We start from the raw sequence: 17694 nt of genomic DNA, 5'->3' as shown, positions 1-17694 counted from the left end.
CAGACTCTTCACTCGTTCGTGGGTCAACCGTCGAGACACAGCCAGGGGCCTACGCAAACAGCCTGGTGATGCGCTTTTTCGCAGGGTGGCCCAGTGTAGAGACGTGAAACATCAAGCAAAAGGTGATATCAAGGTCACCGGCTAATCCACTACCAAACCGCGGAGGGCGGCCGCCGACAGGAAGCGATGGAAGAAGCGTGGAGCTCGTTTGGGGACAGAATAAACATGGAAGCCTGACACACGAACGCAGTTTCATTACAATATATATATATTTATATATATATATATATATATATATATATATATATATATATATATATATATATTTATATATATATACTCTAGAAAAAGTTCTTGGCAGGATGGTTAACTATAGGATTGAGTAGTCAGACCATAAAACAACTATATTGATTTGAACTTTTCAACCAGGGACCGGCCGTAACGCTCGACATAATAGTTTGTTTTTAATTTTACGCTGTGACTACTCAATACTACGCACACACCTATAAATATATATATATATATATATATATATATATACATATATATATACATATATATATAGAAAGGAAATGAGGGGCTCGTTGAGGAAAATACAGAAAGATAGGGCAGCAGTCTACAACGCCAAAGGAGGCATAGGGGTGTGGTTCTGCTCTTCTCTTTTTCACTACGGTTAAAGAAATAAACATTTTTTTAATATACAGAAGAAAGAAAGAAAAACACGCGCCCAGAGTGGGGACCGAACCGAATTGGTAAGGCATTCGACATGTAATCGAAAGGCGTGGGTTCGGTCCCCACTCTGGGCGCGTGTTTTTCTTTCTTTCTTTCTTCTGTATATTAAAAAAATGTTTATTTCATTAACCGTAGTGAAAAAGAGAAGAGCATAACCACACCCCTATGCCTCCTTTGGCGTTGTAGACTGCTGCCCTATCTTTCTGTATTTTACATATATATATATATATATATATATATGTATATATATTGTGAGAATCAATCTGTCCGATGCTGCTGCCGACACGGGCGTCCGTATTCTCCAGCTCCTTGGGGGGCTCCCGGTAGGAGAAGAGCACCTGTGGGGCTGTGTGGCTGGCCTTGCGGCCTTCCTTGAACTCCTGCATAAACACTTTCCCGAGTACAACGTCCCCTTCATCCTTGAATATGGTGCTGAAGACTAAGGTGACTCTGTCTGGCTTCGCCTCGACGTACATTGTCTCCTCGTCCCGGTAGTGAATGACGGCCCGCTTGTCGGCAATCTCCCCGCGCTCCTAGAAGTCAAAGTACTTCTCAAAGGCAGAAGCAAAGCAGTACCTCTTGAGCTGGCTGGCCTTGCGAATAATCTCGTCCCTGTTCTCGGGCTCGTGTTCACGTCGTGTTCACTAGCGCATCGGACAAATTGATTCTCAAAATATATAAGTATATATATATATATATATATATATATATATATATATATATATATATATATATATATATATATATATATATATATATATATATATATATATATATAGTGAAAAAAGTCGACTGACACTTTTCCCGTTTTTGTTGCCAAAAGTTTCGGAGTTAGAAACTCCTTCTTCAGCCCTGAAGAAGGCGTTTCTAACTACGGAACGTAGCGAATACGAATAGGAAAATAGGGGCTGGTTGAATTAGGACAGATATAGGGGTTAGCAGTCAAAAATGCCTCGGAAAGCAAAAGGTAGAATGCGGTAGGTTATTGAAACAGATGAAGAATTTCGGAAGACAGAAAGAAAGTAAAGAATATAAACCCGCTGGGTGGGATCCGAACCTACAACTTTCACAATTCTCGTCTGGTGCGATGACACTATGCTACCGGCGGGACTGTTTCCCCTCCACTTTCTCGGGTATTTGTGTTAAAGTACTTTTTGATTCCTGCCCTTGAGGGTGGTAGCCAGCGCCACTCGGACTACTCGGGGTAAAGGAGACCTAATTTAAAAGCTACAGGCCATAGATTGAGCGTCTACGACATGTCGAGAGTGGTCAACGAGTGTTCAACCCTCTTAATTATTCTACCTATGGTACCAAGACTGCCTGAACAGAGGCCCTCGCTATGCATGTAGCGAATACGAATGGGAAATAAGGGGCTCGTGGAATTAAGGCAGAAATAGGGTTTGGCAGTCAAGAATGCCTCGGAAGGCAAAAGGAGAATGCGGTAGATCATTGAAACAGAAGAAGAATTTTGGAAGACAGAAAGAAAGTAAAGTGCCCGCCAGGTGGGATCCAAACCCACAACCTCCAGAATAATCGTCTGGTGCGATGACCACTACGCTACTGGCGGGGCTGTTTCCCCTCCACTTTCTCAGGTATTTAGGTTAAATCACTTTTTGTTTCCTGCGCTATGGGGTGGTGGCAGTTCCACTCGGACTACTGGTGGTGAACGGAACCTAAGTATAAACCCCCGGGCCATGACTCGAGTGTCTACGACGTTGAGAGTGGTCAACCAGGGTTCACCCCTCTTAAGCTGCCTATGACACCAAGACTGCCAGAACATAGGGCCTCGCTATTACGAGGCATTAGGCGCTTTCAATGCGCAACCGTTCGAGGGGTTGTCTTGGCCTCAGCTGGCCTTCAAGGTGAGATTGATGCTACAAAGAAGGAGCCGTGTTGCGCGTTTGTCAGTGAAGTAAAGCGGATTCGGCTAAAATGGGGACATCGTACACATTCAGGACTTTGTGTCTAGTGAAAGGATCTGTAAGAAAAAAACGAACAAAACAACTTCGAGGTAGAAAAGCTATGAAAAATTTAGCTTTCCTTAGATAATGACGAAGTTGTTCCATCCTATTTATGCCAGATGCTGCAACAGGTTTCTAAACACCTTCAGGGACTTTGAAGGTGTATTCACTCTACGGCAGGTTCAGCACTTCCTTGTACAAGTGCACTATTTGGGGTTTTCTTGCTTATAGGTACAGAGGTCAAAACAGTTAACAACAACGCGCCACCGCGCGGCCTTCGATACGTGTAGCGCAGCCTGCTGATAGCTACCGGCGTGGCCAGCGAGATTAGGGGACGGTGCTGCGGTGGCTTGGCCTGCAAAAGCTATGGGCGATACTTCCTAGTTTTGGGGGGAGAGGTTCGACGCCGAAAGTTCCTCAGCACGACCGCTGCTAAAACCAATATTAAACTGCAGAAGGATCAACATTTGGGCGAGTTGGTACTGGTTATGTATCATCTTGACGGAACAGCGTAAAAAACGGGGACGCTAGGAGAGTAAGACGACAGGACGACGCTGTACTCACAACTATTTTTAATAAACTGCAACACGCATATATATATACTATGTCCCCAAAACCCACGTGCGCTCACAACATGACGCACATCGAGATTATCACTACAAAGTAACACCAAACTCTACGTCACGGACTTATCTAGAAATAAGAATTCTTTTTCATGTAATGCTATCGACGGCTCACTTATGCAGATATCGCCTCTTTTTCTAATGTGAAATGCTTCGATAATTTCCCTAGTGATCTGATTAGTGTGATAAATGTTGTTTTTTCAGCACCCATTAAGATGGGAAAAATTTGTGGTCGAATAGAAAGAAAATTGGCAGAATCTGATATTGCCGTTAAAAAGAAATGCTCTGTTAAGCACAGGTCCCCTCCAGTAGAGTGTAAAACGGGGGTGGTCTATCAAATTCCGTTTAATTGTGGACGTATATGTTGGGCAAACCGGTCGTTGCATTAATATAAGATTATTAGAGCACAAAAACTCACTAAAAAAACAAGAAAGATTCACATATCACTAGACACTGTTCCGAGCATGGGTGCTTTCCGCTTTTTCATGACAGCACCATCCTTTCGGTTCACACTAATCAGATCACTAGGGAAGTTATCGAAGCATTTCACATTAGAAAAAGAGGCGATATCTGCATAAGTGAGCCGTCGATAGCATTACATAAAAAAGAATTCTTATTTCTAGATAAGTTCGTGACTTAGAGTTTGGTGTTACTTTGTAGTGATAATCTCGATGTGCGTCATGTTGTGAGTGCACGTGGGTTTTGGGGACATAGTATATGTATGCGTGTTGCAGTTTATTAAAAAATAGTTGTGAGTACAGCGTCGTCCTGTCGTCTTTCTCTCCTAGTGTCGCCGTTTTTTACGCTGTTTCGTCAAGATGATACATAACCAATATTAAACGTTATCTAACGCTGATAACCAGTGCAGTCTTGTTTTCGCCTTTGGTATGGTTCTGATCAAAAAAAAAGTTGAATGTGGGTCGCGCACAGCCATTCTAACGTAGGTAGTGCAGGAAAGGAGTAAACATAAGCGTTGACTCAGAAATTGCTTCAAGACGTTTATTATTGGCGCGGTGAAATTTTACCCCGCATGCGCAGGCACATAAAGCGTGACGAGGTCGCGGTGAGATTTTCGGCGTCGAACCTCTCTCCCCAAAACGAGGAAGCATCGGCCATAGCTTTCGCATGCCAAGCCGCCGCAGCGCCGTCCCCTAATATCGCTGGTCACGCCGGTGGCCATCAGCAGGCTGCGCTACACCTATCCAAGGCCGCGCGCTTGCGCGTTGTTGTTAACAGTTTCGACCTCTGTACATATGTACGGACGGTTGCACAGTTCTTTTTATAAGTTCCTCAAGAATATCAGCTGTTGTTGAGGAGGACCCGGAATAACATCCCGTGATAAATTTTGCAATCAGCTGTTATGCTGAATAATCCAATCGTTTACACGAAGGCCTTAACTTAGGCAAAAAAAGTTTCATCCGGTCAAAACCGGATTAGCACTCCCATGCAGGCTTATCGCAAAAGCTTGCCTGGAATCTTCATCCCTAACTATAAGGTTTCGACGAAATTGTGTTGCATTATTCGTAGAAAGAACTACTGGCAACGCTGCAGTCATGCGTCACACCTCCATTAAATCACCAAGCAAAAATTAAGAGGCACAGCAGTGCCATTTTAAAAATTCGGGACCTCTTTAAGGCTACTCGAGTTGGGTGAATGCGATAGCATGGTTGTCCAGCTGAACGCCAGGAAATAGAAATTTCGAAGTATGTAAATATTAGAAGCAAGGTAACTGGTTGGCTACTATTGCAGAATGATTGTCTTATACCCCGCATTGAGAAACCACATACGTTATAAAGAACTTTGCTCTAATGCAAACGTTAAAAAAGCTATAGTGCTTCACAGTACCGTAAATTGCTTGACTACTCCTCCTAAGTAACCTTAGCAAGTCAAAAGGAGGCAATCAGGCTACAACAGTGTATAAATTCATGACCGCAAGTCATTGGCCCTACCAGAGCCGGGCGGCCTGGTTGTACTGCTTTTTCAGAAACCTACCTTACTGAGAGAATCCCTGTTTTTTTTTTGTGCGAAGCAGTGTATTTACAACCCCCGATGATTCATTTCGGTGAAGTGGATTTACAGGATGCCGCCCAATGGCTCCTCCTCACCACCGCCGACACTCTTCCAGAACTATTATTTTCTTCGCCACCACCGATGCGCTTTTCAGAAGTTGCGCAATCTTTTAAAAACGGTGGCTTTTCAGTTATATAATCTCTACTTGGAATCTACGAAGGCGCGAATGGTCGCAAAATCGACCAAGAGCTACCGCCACCGTGTTCGCTTCAAATTTTACATCGCCTAGAAGCTGTGAATCCTCCCGGTTGAAAAGGAACTTCCCCGCAATTTTTCTTCATCTTGAAAGCCTTTTCCGAACAATATCTTCGCCTGTGTATTTCACGCCTCAGTGTGCACCCACAACCGGTTGCCGGTTCATGCGTGCCCGGGTTGGGGTTTGAAGAATGGGTGCGTGAACGTACATCTGGACTTTACCTGTTCACAAATTTTATAATTCTCCCAATGCTTCTGGACTACTACCACCATGCAAACGGTAAAGGAGGAAGTGTTTTATTTGTGTCGCTTTCGAGTGTTGTTTTTTCGCCACGTGGGGGATTTTTAAATGTCCTTCGCCGGTGGGGAGACGAGCTCACGTGGTTTCAGTTATGGCGTCGCCGCCGCTAGCAGATGCTTCGCGCGGACGGCTAATTTCCACGAATGCAAATGTAACAGCTTGAATAAGTGCATGATGGTAGCCGCATAGACACGGAAGACCACTTCGATTCGTCAGGTTTTTCTACGGTCAGCGAAAGTGAGACAAGTTGCCCCGAACCGTCACCAGCTGTGTGCCCTTGGGTTTCGGTTTCTTCTCCCGTCGCTAGCAGATCCGGCCCTGTTCTATAGGCCATAGCTCTTATCTGCAGACTGGCCACTTCGTTCGTGGCTGTTGTTGTTGTGTCAAGTATTTGTTTCACTTCAATTGCCCCAGGGGGGCTGCTGTGAAATAAAAAAGAAAGAGAAACAAAAACCTTTATTGGATTAAACAGGAAGAAACGAAGTTCTGGACAGTTGCGTATCGGGGGTCCATGGCGCCATTGTCCTTTGAAGAGCTCTTCCGGTATGGCCCTCAGTCGGTTTGCCCGAGGGCGTGGAGCCTGGCGCCAGTGGGTGGAGGAGATGGAATCAGAAGGAACTTGCCAATTTCCCGCCAGTGGTCGACGGTGGTCGCAATTCTGGTAGATGAGTCCGGGCGGGCAGGCCCAAGCGCGGGCGTCGGGCGTACCTCGGGCCGCAGAGTGGCCAGGGCTCGAGTCGGGCGGTGAGACCATTTCGTGCCCACTGCACAGAGTCAAGTTTTCTCCGCAAAGACGGGCCGGAATTCTCATGGCGTAGCGTTCCGAAGCTGCGCGCGGCTGTTCGGGTTAATTTCTATTTTTGTATATAAATAAGTTTTGTACTAACACCTCTCATATTTGCGGTATTATTCTAGAAGCGTTTTATTCTCAAAGTGTATATTTCAAATTGTTATTATGTCTAAGGTGTGCAAAGTAGCATTCAGATTATCATCATTTTTTTTTTCTTTTTTTTTCTTTTTTGTCTTCAGAATTTTAATAAAATGCCTAATGTATCTGTTTGAAATTATTACTTTTGGAAAGCATCATTCTTCCTACATTTTATCAGAAGCTACACTTAAGCATAGAACATATTTTGTGGCAAGAAACAAATTTTCTGGAATACCCAAAAACAACCGGTAGGCACATGTGTTTACAAAATTGTATATGATATTATCTTTTGTACTTAGAAAGCTCATTTTTGCAGTATTTCTTTATAAGGCCGTTATAATAAAATTGTAGATCTGAAATTTTTTATGAGTACCATGAGCAAAGTGGCCTTGATGTCTTCATCATTTTGTTTTTTTTTGTTACTTTTTATAAGTCGTTACTTTTTATAAGTCGTTAAATTTTTATAAATCGTTTATTTGAAATTATTACTGCTAGGAAGCCCTAATCTTTCGCTATCATTTGTATCTTACACTTCACCATCACTCATTGTCTGTGGCAAGGAAAAAATGTTTCCTGGAACACCCAAAAACTACCGAATTTTCCACGTTCACGAAAGTGTTAACTATAGCTGTTTTCTGGCTCAATGAGCCCTATCGACTGTACTACGCAATAGAGTGGCTTTAGGTACGAGTTGGTGTGTCTACAAGATGATCAGACGTGGCAGGGAAACGGATAGCCACATGTTTAACCCCTAGAATAAAGCTCCAAGCCTTCCAGATTTTTACTCGCTATGGTATGAACACATATCTAGTTTGCTTGGAGGAAGACCAGCAGGAATTGAAAGAACATCGGCCTGAACAGAAATACGAATGGTCACGAAAGCAACAAAAAACCATGTCGCCACCGTTGCCGCCTAAAGTTCCAAATTGCCCAGTAGCTGCGATTCCCTCCCGTTTTAATAGCACCTTTCTCACGTGGAATGCAGACGTGAGCCAGTTATACTTGTTCAGCTTACAGGGCTTTCATAGCGATATTTTTGCCGTTGGCTTTCACTTCCAAGCACGCGCACACACGCGGTTGCCGGCTTATGAAAGCGGGATTTGGGAGTGGAGAGAGGTGGGCGTGTCCATGCAGCTACACGCTTCAGCTCTTGCTTATGACATGTTCATGGGGCTGGCGAGAGGTTCAAACGGGGACATCAGGCTGCCCATTGCGGCCTTTGGGGTGTCCTCGGACGAGTGGATTGAGTGGGTGTGTTACAATAATAGTAAGAGCCGTTAGAGACGGGAAAGAAACAGACTGGATAGAACACAAGCTCTGACAAACGACAGTTTATTTTTGGAAATAAATAATATTTATGGGAAAGAAATACCACCATGGTTATCTGTGAATGCACTGCGGCATGCAGAAAAACTCCCAAGCATTTCCCCGAGGGTGAACATGGTTAAGTGTGAATGCACGGGGTGATGCTATGAGGGGGAGTAAAGTTAAAATCCGTTGGCATTCGCCCGTGAGCGCGCGCGAGCCGACCCACGGAGGTCTGGCAGTTTATCGCTGCATATATAGGGGGGTATGCCGCGCCGAGCGCGCAGAGCCAGGTGGCTGAGAGAGGAGGCGAGCGCAAGGGGAGAGGGACAGCGGCGCACGGCAGCTGCCGCCGAGCGAGGGGGAGAGGAGAGAGTGTGACGTCACGGTGGAGAGAGAGGCGCACGGCAGCTGCTGGGGAGAAGAGGCGCGCTGTGACGTCATACTATGACGTCACGGCGCGAGGAGCGGTGCGGGGAGCGGCGCGCACCCGCGCAGCCACGGCGAGGAGGCGGAACGAGCGCGGTCACGTGGTGAAGTGACGTCACCGCGCCGTTGCTACCGACGCTCCTCTCCGCTCCACGCCGTTGCTAGGGAGAGGAGGACTGCGGACGCCGCCGCCGCCGCCGGCGGTGGAAGGTTTGGGGTCGCTTATAAAGTGCATTCGCACTTAAAACAGCTATAACAAGCTGTGAAAGTACGTATCTCACACGGACGCTGTCTTAGGTGAAACATGAACTCCTACCTCGCTAACTAAGCTATTTCTTTATCGAGCACGGGCACGGATGGTAGGCTTATGACAAACATCTGCAATGAATGAAGGATGTCTCGCATATCTTATGTGTGCGCTGACCTCTGTGTAACAGACAGCTTCACGTTTCTCAGCTCGAGTAAAGCTGGTGTCCTCCCAGGATTCATTCAGCTATTTGACTTGGAAGTAAGCTGAATCACAAATTAAAAACAAACGTCTTTTGTTTTGTGCACACCATTGACTGCGTCCGGCTTCGCAGGACATCCATCTTCACAGAGTGGCAGGGCACTAGTTTTTGTATAGATCAATCTGCGTATGTGTTTTGAATTACACAAGTAGTAAGTTATACAATATGATTGATTTCCGTTCAGTTCATTGATATTTACCTCAAGACATTGACTGGTGCAAGAGTGACAAATATACCTCAGCAATTTGCAATATTGGTAGATCACACCCATTCAGTTCAGACATTTTTAACAATAAGAGCGCATAAAAACGATTAAGAAATACAGACCACAATCACAATGCAAAATATGGAAATTACGTGGTTTGTAACAGGGCAAAACACAGATTGGTCAATAAACAAAATACATAACGCGGGCACAGAACTCACCACACGGTAAATACAGAATAAACAGTGTAGACATATGATCGACAACACAATGAAAAAATATCACGCTGTACAAAGATGGTTCTAGAGTAAAATTTGAGCGATTCGACAAGTCATGAGAAATTGTAACGTTGTATGAGCCTCGTCAGTGCGCTGAGAAATATTTCATTGTTTTACGTGAATGGTCATATTATTACAGATTTTAGCTCCAGTATATTGCACAGTATGCTTACAATAGCGGTCATGTACATTATATACTATAGAAAATCTGAAATCGCTACCTCATTGAGTTCTTTATATAATGAGTGGTGTTTTAAATATTGAGGCTTGTAAGGGATTGTTATTTCTGGGTAGCACAAGCTAGGTTCTAATCACCTGAAAGTACGAATGACATTTTTTCTAGCTATTTTGAGAGTTCTGCCGCGTGAAGCCGTTCATTGAGAACACGTAAATTTGCGGTGCTCTTCTTGAAATGGGACAACTGATTTGGGATACGAAGGATAAGTATTGCCTTATAGCTTGCGTCATCTAAATACAGCTCAGCTATTAAAATTAGTATTTTGTTCTCGCAACTCTTTTTCAGATGGGAAAGTGCCAAAGAAATATTTGCATCCCAGATTCCTCACTGAAAGGACTGAAGAGGAAGAAGCGGTTTATCTGCCTCTATACAATCGCGAAAATAATAAAGTTGCGGAAAGAGCGCAAGAATCTCCAAAATAAGATAGGGCAACTGGAAGAAGAGCTGGCCAGACAAAGTGGACGGGGATCAAGCAGTGATGACAGTGGAGCTAGTGGCTTCGGCATTGGCAGTACTGGACCTAACAATAATGAAGCTTTTGGCAGAGTATTTGGTGCAAGCCAGTCAAATTTTCCTGGAAGGGGAAGCGACACTTCTGGAGTCAGGCCTGGTGACAGCTCTGATTTCGAAGGCAGCCTAAATCTTGGAAGAGAGATGGTTGGGCCCGGTTCTCTGCCTGCTGGAATTCCTGGAAGGCATGGAGCGGTTTCTGGAGCTGCAGGTACTGGTGAAGACGTGGGCAACGGACAAGTCAGACTGGACACAGCACATGGCAGCCTCGACGTCTCCACAAGGAATGGCTTCGACGCTGATGAATACCCTGCTAGAACTGGGGCTGTACCACTAGTGTGGCACGAATAAACGAGGTTCTGCAGGCGAATTTGAAAACTCAAACTTGGCTTAGCGTCCGTCGCCTTACACAAAATGCTGTTCCCGGCGTAAGGGCAGTTCATTGCATGCTCCTCAACTCATTATTTAGGGCTTTATTCAGACCATAGAAAGGAAAGCAGGTATAGACGATTTACTCCAGGTACTGTACAAAACGCTCCGGGTGCTCTAACCTTCTTTTTACGGTATGCAAGACACGGGTGAATCAGAAAGCTGGGAAATGCCCGAGCACGTAGTAAAAAAATTCGGCGAAGACCATCTGGAAGTAAAAGCATCAGCATGCACGTGCACATCGCCTTGGGCGATTTTCGAATGAGAGCACTGGACCCATAACGGTGAAGTTTTTCAATAAGAAAGAAATCAACACAGTACTTAAAAATGTTCATAAGTTGAAACATACGGAATTTGGCATTTCTCGAGGTTACTCCGAGTCAGTTCGCGAAAAATGAAGGTAGGTACGGCTTTTCTCAAAAACTATAAAGAACGACAAAGCCCGCGTCCACCTTCTGTTCAAGAAGCTTAAAACTAATAAGGATGTTTAGATATCAGATACCGAAGCCAATTATTCCCACTGTGGTTTGTCCAAATAGACGCGATGGGTGTCCATCGTTAGCTAAGCTGCAACACGCTATATCAAATCACAATATGAATAGTGATGACGTTTGTCAGTTTATATACAGTAACATCAACAGAGGTACATGTAAAAATGTTGCATTACCTTTATAATACCTTCAACATATGCCATTGTTACAGCTTTACGAGAAACTTGTTTAAATGATTCTATCTCTACCAACAGCCTTTCTGTTTGTGACACAGACTACAATACTTTTTGTTGCTCCAGGCAAAAGCACCTGGGAAGCGGTGCCCTTCTTGCTGTAAGCAGACCACATTTGATTGTGCCACTGATCACCCGCACGTTTCTGCAATGTGTTGTAATTTCTTTAAAATTCAAATCGAGTAGTATAATTGTTAGAGTCTCATATCGCCCCCACCCTCTCTACACACGTTTTATTTGCCGAATTTTATCATATTCTTCCCGAACTTGCTCGTCGGTTTCCGCATTCTAATGTCATAATTTTTAGTAACTTCAATTTTCTCGACATTGCGCCTACTACTCAATTAACTTCTAGAACACAGGGAGAGTTCAATGCGTTTCTGCAATGTTGTCTTTATTTATTTATTTATTTAGTTAGTTAGTTATTTATTTATTTTGTACTGGAGATAGTAGTCTCCGACACGACGACATACCTTGCGGTTAGTGTGCGCCAATCTCCCCTGTACAACCGACGGGGTATGTACCGGAAGAAGGACTACTATGGGCCACTTGACGATGGCAGGCGCAAGGTGCTGCGCGAGAGACGAAGAGGCACGGTCAGCATCGCGTGGCTCGCTCTAAGAGAACATACCGCGACATCGGTCTGCGCTGCCTTACCCGTCTCTGGTCTCTGCCTCTTTCCAAGCATCTTGCCGGTCCCCAGCTATAATCCCCCTTATAATTTACGTATTTATTTTTTATTTATTTATATATTTATTTATTTATTTATTTTACTACATTCGCCCAGAGGGCATTGTTGTAGGATATACATAAAAAGGGTTCAATGCAAAAGCGGAATCATGAATCTCGTAATATGCAAAAATGAAAATCCACATTGGCATCTTTTAAAAGCTTGCATAATACAGCATATCACATCAAACGACAACAAAACCGAGGACAAAATAAACGAAAAAGAAAAAGAAAAACAAGACGAAAGGCGAAATAAAAAAGGACATTCTATAAAACGAGTCATAGTGGTCATCAAACATTGCAGTGGGCAGCAACACGCAGCTGCAATTATGAATAAAAAAACAAAAATTGACAGGAACAAGGTGACCGCAATTCAAGAAACATCGTTATCAATGTCGCCTCGCAGGTAACTTATTCCATTCGCCAATTGTGCGTGGTAAAAAAGATGATTTCAAATTTGAAAAACTTAAAAATGAATTTCTCATCTTTTTGCTATTGTCACTCCTTTTTGATACGTAGGCAGGTGGTTTTAGATAAGTCTGGTGGTTAATACATGTTTTAGTGTTAGCTATCTTGTTGAGGAATAGTTGACGACATACTGTGCGGCGAGTTGGTAAGCAGTCCCAAGACCGTGCCTTTTTTATTCTGGAAACACTGGTATTCTTGCCGAACGAACCGGTGACAAAGAGAGCAGTACGGTTTTGGATTACTTCTAGTTAGTTAATAGTTACCTTGGTGTCGGGATCCCACGCAGCAGCAGCGTATTCTAGTAGTGGCCGCACATTAGTTACGTACAAAGTCTCCTTTACGTCCTGTGGCACATTTCTGAAATTTCTTTGAATAAATTTAGTACACGCCAGCCTTCATTGCGACGGTTATTACTTCTAGTTAGTTAATAATTACCTTGGTGTCGGGATCCCACGCAGCAGCAGCGTATTCTAGTAGTGGGCGCACATTAGTTACGTACAAAGTCACCTTTACGTCCTGTGGCACATTTCTGGAATTTCTTTGAATAAATTTAGTACACGCCAGCCTTCATTGCGACGGTTTCAGTGCGTTTGGTGCAGGTCAGGTTTGATGAGAATGTGAGGCACAGGTATTCAACATAATCTGAAAATGCAATACCTTCCATCTTTAAAAAGTGAGTAGTTATTGTATTTGACCGTTTTTGGCTGAAACGAATGCAGTTTCATTTTGAGACGTTCAGTTTCACATTCCATTTATTACACCATTTAATAATACTGTTTACGTCCAACTGTAATTGAGCAGCGTCATTCGGATTGTTATTGTCCCTATAAAATACGCAATCATCGGCGTATAGCCGTCGTTTATATGACAGGTTTACAGCTATATCCTTAATAAAAATAAAAACAACAGGGGGCTGAGGAAGCACCCCTGCGGGACTCCTGACGTGACGGGGACGGGTTCGGATTGAAAGGTATTAATGAGAGCCTTTTGTGAGCGATTTCAAAGATATGTGCACACTCAACCAAGCGCGTTGTCAGGGAGACCAAGATGGGATAATTTATGAAGCAAGTGAGAGTGCGAAAGAAGATGAAATCCCTTTGGGAAGTATAAAAATACACAATCTACCGAGTACCTGAATCAAATGAGGAGAAAATGTCACGACAGAATTTTACTTTTCGGGTTGTGCATGAATGCCAAGCTCGGAAACCATGCTAGTAGTTCATGAAGAAATTATTTGCCTGCAAATGATGGAATATGTTCGAGTAAATAATATGCTCAAGGATTTTACAATACACCCTCGTCAACTATACGGGCCTGTAATTGGGCGCCTGGCAACGGGGTCTGTTTTTATGAATAGGTACAACGATGACAGATTTACACTGTAAGTGCAACTGACGTGTACACATTGATAATCTGGCTACCACCACAAGAAATATAAACACCGTGGCTGCGAAGTTTTTGAAAAATAGACAGGGTATCGCGTCAGGGCAGGGGGCAGAATGAGGTTTTATCTCTTCAAGAAGTTTGAATACTCTATTATATGTTACAACGATATCTGGCATGGCCAGTAGATGATACTGGGAACTTCCTGCACTTGGTGCACCCACTAGGGGGGTACAAAAATCTGATTGAAAGTATTTGTTGAAGTGATTGGTTTTATCCACGTCATTGGTTATAAATCCTTGATTGGTAGACAACAGGGAAATCGTTTCTTCTGGCTTTCCGCTTTGTATTACAAACTTTTATAGTTCTTTAGGACTGCGTCTAGGTTTTTCGCTTAAGAAAGAATAAATTTTATCTTTGGAACACCTTATGTTCTTCGTAATTGCGCAGGAAATTTCTTTGAGGCTTTTTAATATTTCTTCGTTCCTGTTGCAACGTATATCTTGAAGATACGTGTTTTCTTGTTGAGCAAAAGCTTAATCTCACGCGTAAACCAGGGTTTATTTTTACGTTGTGAACCAGACAAAATTTTGCATAGAATGTGTTTGCCTATAAGTGATAGGAACCTAGTTTTGAAACGCTCTCATAGTTCCTCAACGCTAAAAGTAAATGAGGCTTCAATGAAATCACCGCACTGCTAATCCAGAGTATCACTATCCATACTGTAATCGCCCTTCTCAAAGCTGTACCCTTTGCGCGGTTGCGATATGGTTTTATGCGGTCGCTTCCATGAAACTTTAGCAAGGACTTCGTCATGGTCACTGATACCAGGGGTTGCTGTAATGGATTGAACTAAGGCTTCGGCATTTGGAAAAACCAAGTCGAGTATAGAGCTGCTTTTGGCGGATCTTCTGGTGGGAAAATGAACGAATTGGTAAAGACCATGCGTTGCTACTATGTTGCGGAATTCATCGTAAAGACCTGACTGTGCAGATAAATGTAGAGATTTGTTGACCCACTGAACGCGAGGCATGGTAATGTCGCCACCGAGAAAGAGATTAGTATTTACTTTTTTGCAATGCGTTTGATAAGGACCGGAATGGTTCCAGCGAACTTGAACCGGGGCTGCTATAAAAAGACCCTGTTGTAAGATGTTCACCATTACGTAGGATGATTTTGCACTACACGCTTTCACAATTATCGTCCCACAGGTCTATTGGCACGCTAGGGATGGATTTGTCGACGACGAGAATACATCGCCACTATGAACGTCATGGTCGTGCCGATAAATTTCGAAACCTGACGGAAAGACTTCGGCCTTGCTTGTGATATCATCTAACCATGATTCGGAGCCAACAACAATACCGGCCTGCGTCGGGATTAATAAACTAGAAAGAGCATCTACCGTTATTTTTTATACTGCAGCAGTTATTTACTAGGACGTTGAGCTCCGTTAGCCTGCAAGCCTACCTACGCACTGGGGTTTTCTTTAGCTGGACAAGCGTTTTATGACGCGTGCTGCCATATAGCTAGCTCTCAGGCATAACAATTGCATTAACGTCAAGTCATACACGTAGCAGTTTTCCCCAAGTAACACTTTATCATATCTTAATTGATAGGGGTATTTGCTTTCCTTAGCAAACTCAAGAAGCTTTTTTCGAGCTAAGCATACAGATGCTGAAAAATCGTTGCGTAAACCGAAATCTGTGTTATTTATTTTATTTTGTTTTTGAAGTCCCGGATGAATTGCTTATCCTTGAAGTGGTTGAATTTTACCACCATAGGGCGACTGTTGTTCCCTTGAAAGCGACCGATTCTGTGTGCCCTTTCAACTTTCGACTTCTCAACTGTTATACCCAGCAGTTCAGAACAAAGTGACAGCACTTTTTCCTCTGATTGTGTCCGCGTTCCGGATTGGGCACCTGGTATACCATAAAACAGGAGATTGCTTCGACGTAAACGGTTTTCAGCACCGTGGCGGCTTTCGGCGAGACAATTTCTTGTGTTATGTCTAAAGGATTGCTGTTCATGTTCTTAATTTGTGACGATTGTAGACCGAAATATGGAGATGATTCTGCATGCACTACGTGATCCAACCGGTCTTCTTGCGTTTTAAGCTGTAAGTTCACAAGGCACTGCCATTGGCGGCAGTTTGACAGTTCCTGGTTTGGGTTTTGCTCGATACGTCGTACCGTTTCAAGAATAGCTGAGCATTCAGATAAGAAATATCCACAGCTGTTTGCACACATGAGTCACGGCTGTTATAGGTCCAGCATTCATTTCGACGTCACCAAAATTAACAGGAGCAGACAAAGGAAGACTGCGTGGTTCACGAGTAACAAAAAACTAACAACACGTTTACGTGACAGTTCACTGCAATATTCGGTGGGGCACGACACCGCTAACAGGCACCTGTTAGAGCTTTTAAAGCATAAAGCGTCCTGAAGGTAACCAACCACTGCAAAAAAGGAGCGTGAGTCCAGGTTTGTCGTGATGTCGGGCCCATGGGGGCACCGAGCGGCGGGTGTTTAAATAACATCGCCGGTGGCGCATCCGATGTACCAAGTTCAGGTTGCCAGCTGAATGGACCACATTGCTCCAAACGTAGCGGGTTGGCCAACCAGCCTATCTGATCCGCCTCTGTCCGGGTGACCAGCGTCTCAGACGGCAGGTACCCGGGCTCGGCGCTCGCTGCTTGTCCGATGGGCGTCCTGCCCGCAGCAGCGGTCGTCAGAAGAAACCAGTCGACGAGGGATACCTGTGCAGAACAGTAGCGTGAGTTAATGTTTGTCACGGTGTCGGGCCCTCTTAGGGGGCCAACATGAATTCAACCTCACCAAAATATTTACAAATCTCACACCACGTTCTATGGTCTTTTCAAATATTCTTTCCTTGGTTCTGATTAGCAATTGAGATATGTGCTCTGAAATAGCACATCTTAATGGTTCATCCGATCACTACGTAATAAACGGTCGCATAGCCCTTGTTTAAACCAAAAAGCAAACATTGAAAAAGCTCATTAGATGTTACACGACGGCTAATTGCAATTCTATTCACAGCCAACTATCAGTTTTCCCTCGTGGCGTTCTGTGAGATAACGTGTCGCCGACCATCGAAGGACCATTTGTGGACCATCACGGACCATCGCGGACCCGACGACACCGTCATCTACAACGACATCTCTAAACCTAACGGCATAACTATCTTGCAGTCGGACCTGACAAAACTATCGGAATGATGCCGTATAGAACAAATGAAAATTGATCTTAACAAAAGCAAGCGCGTTCGTTTCTCATGTGTTGCAGATCCTTCGCCTAATGTGCATGCCATAAACAACAGTAATTCGAACGGTTCCATCCATAAAGTATTTAGGCATTCTTTTTCATTTCGATTTATCTTGGACTAGCCATGTAGAATATATAACCGGGAAAGCATTAAGAAAGCTCGCCTTTCATAACCGTCGTTTGAAACTCGTGAACAAAGAATGAAACTTCACCCTTGTAATGCAGTTATCAGGCCAACCTTAGAATATGCGTTAATAATATAGCACCCGCACACAGCAGTCCTTACCAAAATGCTTGAATCAGTACAAAACAAAGCCGCACGGTTTATCTTGCCATGCTATTCACGTTATGAAAGTATTTCATCCATTTGGCAAAGTTTAAATTTCTCACCAC

The 17694-nt window shown here is 43.8% G+C and overlaps 1 long non-coding RNA gene, 1 other non-coding gene and 1 pseudogene across 2 annotated transcripts in view; 1 reads left to right on the top strand and 2 right to left on the bottom strand.

Moving 5' to 3' along the window:
- Positions 1 to 10634, top strand: part of LOC144145648 (uncharacterized) — a 99221-nt gene extending 88587 nt beyond the window's left edge. The window contains exon 5 of the long non-coding RNA XR_013317554.1: positions 10060 to 10634. This is a non-coding gene — a long non-coding RNA (uncharacterized LOC144145648). The remainder of the gene's footprint in view (positions 1 to 10059) is intronic.
- On the bottom strand, positions 996 to 6636 carry LOC144144856 (actin-related protein 2/3 complex subunit 2-A pseudogene; annotated as a pseudogene).
- Positions 2227 to 2299, bottom strand: Trnan-auu (transfer RNA asparagine (anticodon AUU)). The gene has a single exon. It is a non-coding gene; the product is annotated as a tRNA-Asn (tRNA).
- Positions 10635 to 17694: the final 7060 nt, after the last annotated feature.

Source organism: Haemaphysalis longicornis, unplaced genomic scaffold (genome assembly GCF_048455015.1).
Source record: "Haemaphysalis longicornis isolate Haplotype H1 unplaced genomic scaffold, Haemaphysalis longicornis Haplotype H1 scaffold_7, whole genome shotgun sequence".
Lineage (NCBI taxonomy): Eukaryota > Metazoa > Arthropoda > Arachnida > Ixodida > Ixodidae > Haemaphysalis > Haemaphysalis longicornis.
Note: the sequence above shows the minus strand (reverse complement) of the source record. Positions and strands in the feature narration are given on the sequence as shown.